The sequence below is a fragment of the Loxodonta africana genome, chromosome X (genome assembly GCF_030014295.1).
Source record: "Loxodonta africana isolate mLoxAfr1 chromosome X, mLoxAfr1.hap2, whole genome shotgun sequence".
Classification (NCBI taxonomy): domain Eukaryota; kingdom Metazoa; phylum Chordata; class Mammalia; order Proboscidea; family Elephantidae; genus Loxodonta; species Loxodonta africana.
The window spans coordinates 107,853,815-107,866,508 of NC_087369.1; positions in this window are offsets into that span (position 1 = coordinate 107,853,815).

Sequence of the window (12,694 nt, forward strand, 5' to 3'; positions counted from 1 at the left end):
GGTGCACTGTCTTATATTTTGTACATAAATGCTTAACACATATTTTTTAACTTGAAATGAGTTCAGTGAAGTGCCCTCTGTTAAATCTATCATAAACCCATTACCGTCAAGTCGATTCCAACTCATAGCGACCCTGTAGGACAGAGTAGAACTGTCCCACAGGATTTCCAAGGAGATTCAACTGGTAGATTCAAACTGTCAACCTTTTGGTTAGCAGCCGTACCTCGCCATCCTAGGTCCAATAAATTAAGAGTTGTACTAAACTGAAGCTTTCTCTTATGGTTACTGGATGGAAACTTAATCCCTTAGGCACAGAGAAAAATAAAATTCATGTTCTATTATATTACACTTCTACAAACCAAACTTTTCAATAATGGAAACCCTGGTCACTTAGTGGTTAAGTGCTACATCAAAATTCAGCAGTTCCAATCCACCAGGTGCTCTTTGGAAACTTTATGGGGCAGTTCTACTGTGTCCTACAGGGTTGCTATGAGTCAAAATGGACTCCACGGCAAAGGGAAAGGTACGGGGTATACAATACTATAGGAAGAAATTCCAAAACTAACATTCTAAATCATGTCTGTATGTTTAGAAAACTCCCCCGGAAACAAATTTTCTGCAAGATTTAATGTGTTGCATACTTAATTGCCTAGTTATAGAGGGAAATGACCAAAATACAGCAAAAACAAGTGAGATAAAAGTAAAAATACACTGTAGTCTAAAAACAGCAAAAACAAATCAGTGCTACCGCTAAATCAATTACACACTAACAGTATTTTATTCATTGTGCTCTCTGATCACTCTTCTGACTGAACTTTGAAAACTTCCAGATATAAAGCTCTTCTCAACAATTATGCCGGAACAACATTTCTGAAAGCAACACAATTTCAATGAATTGGCTCCAAGTAACACTGAGAGCCTGTGTTCAATTATAACATTTTATTTTTGAAAAAAAATCTGATTCAATGATTAACCAACGCAGTATCTTGAATAAAAAACAAAAACAAACAAACAGTATTAAGTATGTTCTCTGCTGTACTAAATGTGTTTATTACAATACATTGTCAACAATTCTGCTCAGCTTTCAAAGCCAGGCTAAATAGGGATTGCTGAGGAGTTGTTGTTGTTGTTAGGTGCCATCGAGATGGTCCTGACTCATAGATACACTATGCACAACAGAACAAAACACTGCCCAATCCTGTGCCATCCTCACAATCATTGCTATGCTTGAAGCCATTGTTGCAGCCACTATGTCAATCCATCTCATTGAGGGTCTTCCTCTTACTCACTGACCCTCTACTTTACCAAGCGTGATGTCCTTCTCCAGGGATTGATCCCTCCTGATAACATGTCCAAGTATGTGAGACATAGTCTTACCATCCTTGCTTCTAAGGAGCATTCTGTCTGTACTTCTTCGAAGACAGATTTCTTTGTTGTTATGACAGTCCATGGTATATTCAATATTCTTCTCCAACACCACAGTGCAAAGGCACCAATTCTTCTTTGGTCTTCCTTCTTCCTCGTCCAGCTTTCGCATGCATATGAGATGATTGAAAACACCGTGACCGGGGTCAGGCGCACCGTAGTTCTCAAGGTGACATCCTTGTTTTTCATCACTTTAAAGAGGTCTTCTACAGCAGATTTGCCCAATGCAATGGGTCTTTTGATTTCTTGACTGCTGTTTCCATGGGTGTTGACTGTGGATTCAAGTAAAATGAAATCCTCGACAACATCAGTCTCCTCTCTGTTTATCATGATGTTGCTTATTGGTCCGGTTGTGAGGATTTTTGTTTTCTTTATGTTAAGGTGTAATCCATAATGAAGGCTGTGGTCTTTGATCTTCATCAGTAAGTGCTTCAAGTCTTCTTCACTTTTAGCAAGGAAGGCTGTGTCATCTGCATAACACAGGTTGTTAATAAATCTTCTTCCAATCCTGATGCCCCGTTCTTCTTCATTTAGTCCAGGTTCTTGGATTATTTGCTCAGCAAACAGATTGAATAGGTATGGCGAAAGGATACAACCCTGATGCACACCTTTCCTGAATTTAAACCATGCAATATTCCTTGTTCTGTTCAAACGACTGCCTCTTGATCCATGTACAGATTCCTCATGAGCACAATTAAGTATTCTGGAATTCCCATTCTCCTCAATGTTATCCATAATTTGTTATGTTCCACACAGTGGAATGACGTAGCATAGTGAATAAAACACAGGTAAGCAAGCATCTTTCTGGTATTCTCTGCTTTCAGACATCAGCAATGATATCCCTGGTTCTACCTCCTCTTCTAAATCTTCCTAGAATTTCAGCGAGTTCCCTGTGGATATACTGCTGCAGCCGTTTTTGAGTGATCTTCAGAAAAATTTTGCTTGCATGTGATATTAATGATCTTGTTCAATAATTTCTGCATTCACTTGGATCACGTTTATTGGGACTAGGCCCAAATATGGACCTCTTCCAGTTGGTTGGCCAGGTAGCCGTCTTCCAAATTTCTTGGCATAGATGAGTGAGCCCTTCCAGGGCTGCATCTGTTCTTTGAAACGTTTCAATTGGTATTCCATCAATTCCCAAAGCCTTCTTTTTTTGCCAATGCCTTCAGTGCTGCTTGGACTTCCCCCTTTAGTAGCATCGGTTCCTGATCATATGTTACCTCCTGAAATGTTTTAACGTTGACCAGTTCTTTTTGGTACAGTGACACTGTGTATTCCTTCCATTTTCTTTTGATGTTTCCTGTGTCATTTAAAATTTTTCCCATAGAATGCTTCAGTATTTCAACTCGAGTCTTGAATTTTTTTCTTGAGTTCTTTCAGCTTGTTAAATGTCAAGTGTGTTTTTTCCCTTTTGGTTTTCTATCTCCAGGTCTTCACGTATGTCATCATAATACTTTACTTTGTCTTCTGGAACCACCCTTTGAAATCTTCTGTTCGGCTCTTTTACGTCACCATTTTTTCCTTTTGCTTTAGCTACTCAGTGTTCGAAAGCATGTTTCAGAGTCTCTTCTGACATCCATTTCGGTCTTTTCTTTCATTCCTGTCTTTTTAATGACCGCTTGTTTTCTTTGTGTATAATGTCTTTTGATGTCATTCCACAACTCATCTGGTATTCTTTCAGTAGTGTTCAAGGAGTCAAATCTACTCTTGATATGGTCTCTAAATTCAGGTGGGATATACTTAAGGTCATACTTTGGCTCTTGTGGACAAGGAAGAAGGACCCGGTAGTCTACTTCTGAAAAGAATTAGAAAGTGAAAACCTTATGAATAGCAACGGAACATTGTCTGATATATACTGCCGGAAGATGAGCCCCCCAGGTTAGAAGACACTCAAAAGACGACTGGGGAAGAGCTGCCTCCTCAAAGTAGAATCGACCTTAATGACATGGATGGAGTCAAGCTTTCAGGACCTCCATTTGCTGTTGAGGAATGACTCAAAATGAGAAGAAACAGCTGCAAACGTCCATCAATAATTGGAACCTGGAATCCAGGAAAATTGGAAATCATCAAAAATGAAATGGAATGCATAAGGGTCTGTATTGTAGGCATCAGTGAGCTGAAATGGACTGGTATTGGTAATTTTGAATTGGACAATCTTATGGTCTGCTATGACAACTTGAAGAGGAATGGCATTGCATTCATCATCAAAAAGAACATTTCAAGATCTATCCTGAAGTACAACGCTGTCTCCGTGATAGGATAATATTCATATGCCTACAAGGAAGACTAGCTAATATAACTATCATTCAAATTTATGCACCAAGCACTAAGGACAAAGATGAAGAAACTGAAGATTTTTTTAACCAACTGCTGAAGTCTGAAATTGATTGAACATGCAATCAGGATGCACTTATAATTACTGGTCATTGGAATGTGAAAGCTGGAAATAAAGAAGGACTGGTAGTTGGAGAATATGGGCTTGGTGATAGAAATGATGCCAGAGATCACATGATTGAATTTTGCAAGACCAATGACTTCTTTATTGCAAATATCTTTTTTCATCAACAGAAACAGCAACTATACACATGGACCTCGCCAGATGGAATACACAGGAATCAAATCGACTACATCTGTGGAAAGAGATGATTGAAAAGCTCAATATCAACAGTCAAAACAAAACCAGGGTCTGACTGCACATTAGACCAAGTCATAAAAAAAAAAAAAAAAATTTTATGCAAGTTTAAATTGAAACTGAAGAAAATTCAAACAAGTCCAGGAGAGCTTGGTGGTGGTCGGGGGGTGGTGGGGGGAGGGAACAAAACCTAAGAATGGAAAGAGAGAAGAAGATTCTTCACTATGTCCTCCAAAATTTCAAAAATAAATTAAAAAATAAAATTAGTTTTTTGAAAATGCTATAGAAAAAGTTGTAAAAGAATAGATAATAGTTTTTAATGGAGGAAAGTAAGCCTGGGGATTAAAGGTAAAGAGAGATTATATTTTTTAAATCCTCTACCAGTATAATCACTAATTTGATGTCTCTGACTGGCATGTCTACCTTAGTATCCTCCATATCTATTTGTAGAATAGCAAGAAACTTGCCCATTTAAGAGAGCTTAGGAAATGAGACACATATCTGAAATGGGCTCAACAAGTGCACATATTTTTAAAATACAAGAAGAAAACTGTTAAATGGAGAGAGTGAAATATCAACTTTTTCTATTTTTTTACTGAATCAATACAATCACATTAAAATATAAACCTGAAACACATTTAAAAAAGAAAATTATAAAGCATAATGAGAAATGCTACAGTGATTGCCATCTTAAGACTTGTCATGCCAGTGGTACTGGTTTAGTACTACTTAGGGTAGATAGAGTATTAGATGCCAGAACTTATTATTTTAAGATTATATAAAACATTACCCTTTATCATATGGTTCGTATATAAACATCTTATTATATAAGTTCAGAAAAAATAGTATAAACTCAAGCTTTCGTTATATACTTTATCAAAATTATGTTTGAAAATAACAGAACAAGGAAAGGAATGATGAGGATGTAGGCCATGAAAAAGACTTGTTTATTAAAAAGAACAACAACAAAAGCAGGGAATGTACATGCTTGCCCACACACACACACACAAATCCCTTAATGGGCAAAGCTGAATTATTGGCTAAAGGTCAAAAGGAATCATAAAATTTTAAAAAGTTGGGAAGAAAATGGAGAAAGAATATTCCTTTTTTAAAGCTACATAGACGTGTCAGTACCCCCACCAGCTGATCAGAATCTATGTTGCATAATGATAATTTTAGTCATATTTCAAGCTTTAGCCAAAACTATTTCATAGGGTTGTTACAAGAATCAAGTGAAATAAGAAATGCAAAAGTGCTTCATAAAAAGCAAAGTACTATGTACAGACGTTATCTTTTTTCAATATTCAGACTTGATTTCACATTTCGACTCTGTCACATAAAAAAAAAAAATGAGTTCCCCAGACATAGTGAAGAATCTTCTCTCTTTCCATTCTTTGGTTTTCTTCCCACCTCCCCCAACGAGCAGTCTCTAAAATCATTCTTTAGCCTGGCTTTGAAAGCTGAGTGAAGATGTTGACGATGTATTTTAATAAACACAGCTGCATGTATATGTGACTTATGTGTCCAAAGTCCCTGCCATGGGCACGTTCCCATAGCAATTCTCCAGTGGAGAAGACTTCTCCTTTCTTCCCTTTATCCCCACATAAACCTATGTTGGCCACACCAGTATAAGATTAAATGTGTCCAATTTGTCTTTCATGGGTGGAGGGAGGGAAAGGGTAAGAGAGAGGATATAGCTGACCAAAACAGGCCACATACTTAATATTTGCCTATATATGAACACTAGAAAATAAAAAAGTCCGTATCGTGCCAGAAATGTATGCAATGTTAAGACCAATTTACAGATGAGGAAACTGCCACTCACAATGATGAAGTAAACACTTTTCCAGTACCATATAACTGATATTCCACAGAGCCTGAATTTGACTTTTATGTGTTTTATTTCAAAGCACACTTTCTATTATAACACCCCCCGCCCTTGCATTTAAATAAGACCAGGAAGAAAACACCAGTAAGAACAGTCAAACTATTTTTGGAAGAGAAAAAAAAAAAAAACAAGATCACTTAACAGGCACTTTTAGATAATGAAATGTAGTTTGAACAGTCTGGGTACAGCCACAAAAATAAGTAATTGTTTGATACAGAATATAAAACTCAGTAGAAGCTCCAAAAAAAAAAAAAGAAAAGAAAAGAAAACCGTTTCTGTCAAGTTGACTCTGGCTCATTGCTACCCTATAGGGACAGAGTAGAACTTCCCTGTAGAGTTCCCAGGAGCACCTGGTGGATTTGAACTACCTATCTTTTGGTTGGCAGCCATAGCTCTTAACCAGTACACCACCAGGGCTTCCTTGAAGATCCAAGTACATGTAATTATTTTGTAAATGATGAAGTTGAATGTCATGGATTGAATTGTGTCCCCCAAAATACATGGCAACTTGTTAGGCCATGATTCCCAGTATTGTGTGTATCAATTTGGATGGGCTATGACTCCCAGTATTGTGTGGTTGTCCTCCATTTTGTGATTGTAATTTTATGTTAAAAAGGATTAGGGTGTGACTGTAACACCCTTACTAAGATCACATCTCTGATCCAATGTAAAAGGAGTTTCCCTGGCGTGTGGCCTGCACCACCTTTTATCTTACAAGAGATAAAATGAAAGGGAAGTGAGCAGAAAAGGGAGACCACATACCACCAAGAAAGCAGCATTGGGAGCAGAGCGAGTCTTTTGGACCTGAAGTTCCTGTGCTGAGATTCTCCTAGACCAAGTAAAGACCAATGGCAAGGACCTTCCTCCAGAGCTGACAGAGAGAGAAAGCCTTCCCCTGCAGTCGCACCCTGAATTCGGACTTCTAGCCTAACAGACTGTGAGAGAATAAACTTCTCTTTGTTAAATCCATTCACTTGGGGTATTTCTGTTATAGCAGCACTAGATGATTAAGTGAAGCCGTAAATCAAGGCAGGTAAATAACAGCTTATTCAGTAAATGGTATAAAAAATGATGTTGGATATCTACATGTATATATCAGATAAATTGCACATGGAGTACTTATTAAATATTGAGAAAAAACACTTTCAATGTAAGATAAAAAACAGGATTTATATCATTCATAGGCAGATATATAGATAAATGGTGCTGGCATAACTGGATATCCATTTGCAAAAAAATGAAACACACCACTCACAAAAACTAACTCCAAGTGGATCGAAGACCTAAACATAAAAACTAAAACGATAAAGATCATGGAAGAAAAAATAGGGACAATCCTAGGAGCCCTAATACAAGGCATAAACAGAATACAAAACACTACTCAAAATGATGAAGAGAAACCAGATAACTGGGAGCTCCTAAAAATCAAACACCTATGCTCATCTAAAGGCTTCACCAAAAGAGTAAAAAGACCACCTACAGACTGGGAAAGAATTTTCAGCTATGACATCTCCGACCAGCACCTGATCTCTAAAATCTATATGATTCTGTCAAAACTCAACCACAAAAAGACAAACAACCCAATCAAAAAGTAGGCAAAGGATATGAACACGCACTTCACTAAAGAAGATATTCAGGCAGCTAACAGATACATGAGAAAATGCTCTCAATCATTAGCCATTAGAGAAATGCAAATTAAAACTACAATGAGATTCCATCTCACTCCAACAAGGCTGGCATTAATCCAAAAAACACAAAATAATAAATGTTGGAGAGGCTGCGGAGAGATTGGAACTCTTATACACTGCTGGTGGGAATGTCAAATGGTACAACCACTTTGGAAATCTACCTGGCGTTATCTTAAACAGTTAGAAATAGAACTACCATACAACCTAGAAATCCCACTCCTCGGAATATACCCTAGAGAAATAAGAGCCTTCACACAAACAGATACATGCACACCCATGTTTATTGCAGCTCTGTTTACAATAGTAAAAAGATGGAAGCAACCAAGGTATCCATCAACGGATGAATGGTTAAATAAATTGTGGTATAGTCACACAATGGAATACCACGCATCGATAAAGAACAGTGAGGAATCTGTGAAACATTTCAGAACATGGAGGAACCTGGAAGGCATTATGCTGCGTGAAATTAGTCAGAGGCAAAAGGACAAATATTGTATAAGACCATTATTATGAAGAAGTACAGCCAGAATGCTTCTTAAAAGCGAGAATGGAGAGATTTCGTCTCAATTACTTTGGACATGTTATCAGGAGGGACCAATTCCTGGACAAGGACATTATGTTGGTAAGGTAGAGGGTCAGCAAAAAAGAGGAAGACCCTTAATGGGATAGATTGACACAGTGGCTACAACAATGGGCTCAAACATAGCAAAGATTGTGAGGATGCCACATGACCATGCAGTGCTTTGTTCTGTTGCGCATAGGGCTACTACGAGTTGGAACCAACTCAATGGCACCTAACAACAACATTTCTGATGTATTGAACATTTTATCATGGACGGATGTTGAATTTTATCAAATTCTTTTTGTGTATCTATTATTGAAATGATCTCATGAGTTTTCTCCTTTAAACTGTTAATGTGTTAATTCTATCAATTTATATTTTAATGTTAAAACAACCATGTCCATCCTGCCTGGAGCAAAGGAAAATGAAGAACATCAAAGACACAAGGAAAATATTAGTCCGTAGGACTGATGGACCACATGAACCACAGCTTCCATCAGCCTGAGCCTAGAACTAGCTGGTGCCTCTCTACCACCACCAACCACTGTGACAGGGATCACAATAGAAGGTCTCAGTCAGAGCAGTAGAAAAATGCAGAACAAAATTCAAATTCACAAAAAACAAGGCTTGACTTGCTAGTCTGACATAGACTGGAGGAAACCCTGAGACTGTGGCCCTTATACACCCTGCTAACTCAGAACTGAAACCACTCCCAAAGTCCACCTTTCAGCCAAAGGTTAGACAGGCCTATAAAACCGTAACGCACTTGAGTAATGTGCTTCTTAGTTCAATCAAGTATATGACATCAAATTGGCAATACATGCCCAAAAGCAAAGATGAAAAGGCAGGAAGGGACAAGACAACTGGACGGATGGACACAGGGAACCCAAAGTAGGAGAGAAAAGGGGATAGTGCTGATACAATAAGGCGATTGCCACTAATGTCACAAAACAATTTGTGTATAATTTTTTTGAAGGAGAAACTAATTTGCACTGCAGACTTTCACCTAAAGCACAATTTTAAAAATGTTGTGCTTCCAGAATAAAGATAGTTTGGTTTTGATTTTTAGATCCATATTGCTAATACTACGTTTAGAATCATTCTATCAATATTCATGATGGAGATTGGCCTGAAATTTTTTATTCTCATCATGCCCTTGCCAGGATGTGATGTCAAGGTTATGCTGTATTCATAAAACTAATTAGGTAGTGCTTCCTCTTCTTCCATGTTTGAAATAGTATACACAGTATTGAAATGCCTTCCTTAAGGGTTTGACAGAATTGACTAGGAAAGCTATCCCCGTCTATATGTGGAGAGGTATTTTGTTTTTGCTGTTTATTTTTATTTTTTTAGGAAGTTTACATTTTTGGGTACATTTCACGTCCAATTTTAGTACAGTAAGGAAAGTCTTCTGATTATTTGAAGCTACCAGGGCGTATAGATCCATGTAGTTCTCATTTCAGTTAACATCATGAGGATAAGCTCTAAGTCTTCCAGTTCACTATCTTAAAACAGTTATATAGACAACCCACGATAGCTAGAACATTCCTGCCTTCGTTAGTGAGTGAACAATCTAACTAAAATAGAGTTAGCTTGTGATGACTAATAATCCTACTAATAAATTAAAAAAAAAAAAACCATTACTGTCCAGTCGATTCCGACTCTTAGCTACCCTATAGGACAAAGAATAACTTCCCCATAGGGTTTCCAAGGAGCACCTGGTAGATTCAAACTGCCGACCTTTTGGTTAGCAGCCATAGCACTCAACCGCTACACCACCAGGGTTGCCTATTAACAAATAACTTATGATAATTCAGAGAAGAATGATCCTTTACCAAAAATCAGTTTATTTTGCTTTTGATTGATAAATGGGATAAAATGTCTGAAAAGAAAAATTGTTTAAATTACTGACTAGGTTATAGGCTACCTATGGATTTTAATTATCTCCCATTTCCTGGCCTCTTAAGAATAATAGACAAGTGACACTAGAAAATAAAATTCATTTCTCTAAACAATTCACAACTATTAGAATTCTATTTCTTCAATCACGTTTTTTTCCTATAATATTGTTAAAACAACCTAATACCTAGATATAGAAAATATTTAGAGTAACATAAAGTATAATGATGCAACCACCTACAGAAACTAAAGATCATTAACATAATAATTAAAACATAAGCCAAGAAAGGTTAAATAAATGCTACTGGAGTATAAATGTTTTAAAACAAGTAATAAGGATATTATTCTTTACTTAGTTCTTTTTTCAGAGCATGTAGTCCTATTTTAAAGAACCATTTTCTGTTTAGTTTACAATCTTTAGTTCATGAAAATACATTCTGTCATGTTAGAACTTTAAATAGGAATATATTCTTCTCAACATTGCTCTTTGATTCTGTCGTCTATTCTTGTTTGATGATCAGAGATGTCTTCACACAGGTGTGTTTGCTGTATTCTAGCAATTTAACCATTCAGCCTAATCACATGGATAAATCAGTGAGACTATGGTCACACGGATTGATTTTTTTAGTTTAAACTGACTAATGTTTAGTTTAAATTAACCAATAATTTGACCTATGGAAAGCCTGATGTTTAGATATATTGACAATTCTCAATGTCAATTTAGCCTCGATAAAAACCATTTCATGATTAATGATTCTTCCTTTCTCCTCACGGACAGAGGAGGGAGAAATCAAATATTTATAAACACTAACTACAGGCTAGACACTATGCTAGGAGGTTTACATATATTACCTAATTTAAGCTCCAAAACAAATTTATAAGGTGGTTATTTATTTTACTTTTTTTCATAAGAGGAAATGAAGGGAAAGAGTGATTATACATCATGCCCAATATTATACAGCTGACTCTGAAGCCCACATTCTTCACAATACATCTCAGTGCCTCCACAATGTTGATTGCAGTAGACAGAAACACTATAAACTTTGAATTCTTCTCTCTCACAAGTTAAGCTTTCATGTGTCATTTTTAATTGTTTTTATCAGCCTTTTTTTTTAAAAAAAAAAGGATGAAAAACTACGTCAGTTATATTACCCTACTGTAGTTTATGTATAATTTCTAGAAATTATCTTTTATTACCACCTCTTTCCTCACAAGCTAATCTTTTAATTCTCTTGAATTTTTACATTTTCTTTAAGATTTTTTTTTAAAGTTTAAGATATAGAAAACTTTAACATGTCAAAATATTCAAGATGTAAACAGGCGAGAAAGCCTCAAATTTTGTCACTCTTACCTTATTATAAGCAATTCTCACGTATGAATTTTCTAATAGAACATTAATTTTTTACTTTTGCTCTCAACCCAAAAATTATATAAATTAAATCTATCATATTTTGAATGTATCCTTTAGTTCAGAAAGAGTAACATAATTTTAATGGGGTTGATAAAATAATTTCAACACTATAAAACAACCCAACCAAAAACATCAGAAGCCACATTATTTTTATTTGACCATTATGCCAGCTTATAAAAAGGGAGCTTTTAAAAAAGGCATATAAGAAATGTCTATCCTCCAAGGGTTATTACATGGTGTTACATGGTATCTCAAGGTGAACCAGCTTGGTTAATATCAAAGATTCCAAGTCTCTGATATTTTGTGATCCAATTAAAATGCTATCTCATCTGATAAGGTTCCCCATCTGTTTTATGTATTCTTGGGGGGAAAGAAAGAAAGAGAAAATAGCGCTTTAAGGAAGATAAAGTCCAGAATATGATAGTGTTTAGAGACAAGATAAACATCCTATAATTAACCTGATAAACATGGGAAATCAGAGCAATGTCCAGATGCACCAGCTAGACTAGGACATTTTGATCTAACCTAGGCATCTTCCCCCATCCACTTCTCCATAGTGACAACCCACTTGGACCATTGACAATAACTGCCACCACATTTATTACTGTTTCTCATATCTATTTGTCTTATTCTATGGTCCTTTTTTTTTTTTTTTTACGGTCCTGCTTCTGTACCTCGTAGATGCAAGGACAGAAAAAACAAAGTCCTTTAATAGACTTATTCACCACTCAATGTTTTAACTCTTGACCTAACCCTAGACAGAAGTGCAATGTGCTCCTAATAACTCTCTATTCAGCAGAACATAACAATTTTTGTAATCTGTCTAAAACTATGTATAAAATATGCATTGGAAGTAGATAGAGACATTTTATACCATTAGTAATCATAATTAGCATGTTTTATTGAGTGCTAATTGTGTGAAAGGGAAGACATTGGTGGTTCAGTGGTAAAATTCTCACCTTCCATGTGGGAGGCCTACATTCTATTCTTGAGGAACATACCTCATGTACAGTCACCACCCATCTGTCAGTGGAGACTGGCGTGTTGCTATGAAGCTGAACAGATTTCAGCAGAGCTTTCAGACTAAGATGCACTAGGGAGAAAGGCTTGGTGATCAACTTCTGAAAATTAGCCAGTTAAAACCATATGGACCACAATGGTCTGATCTTCATCCAATCATGGGGAT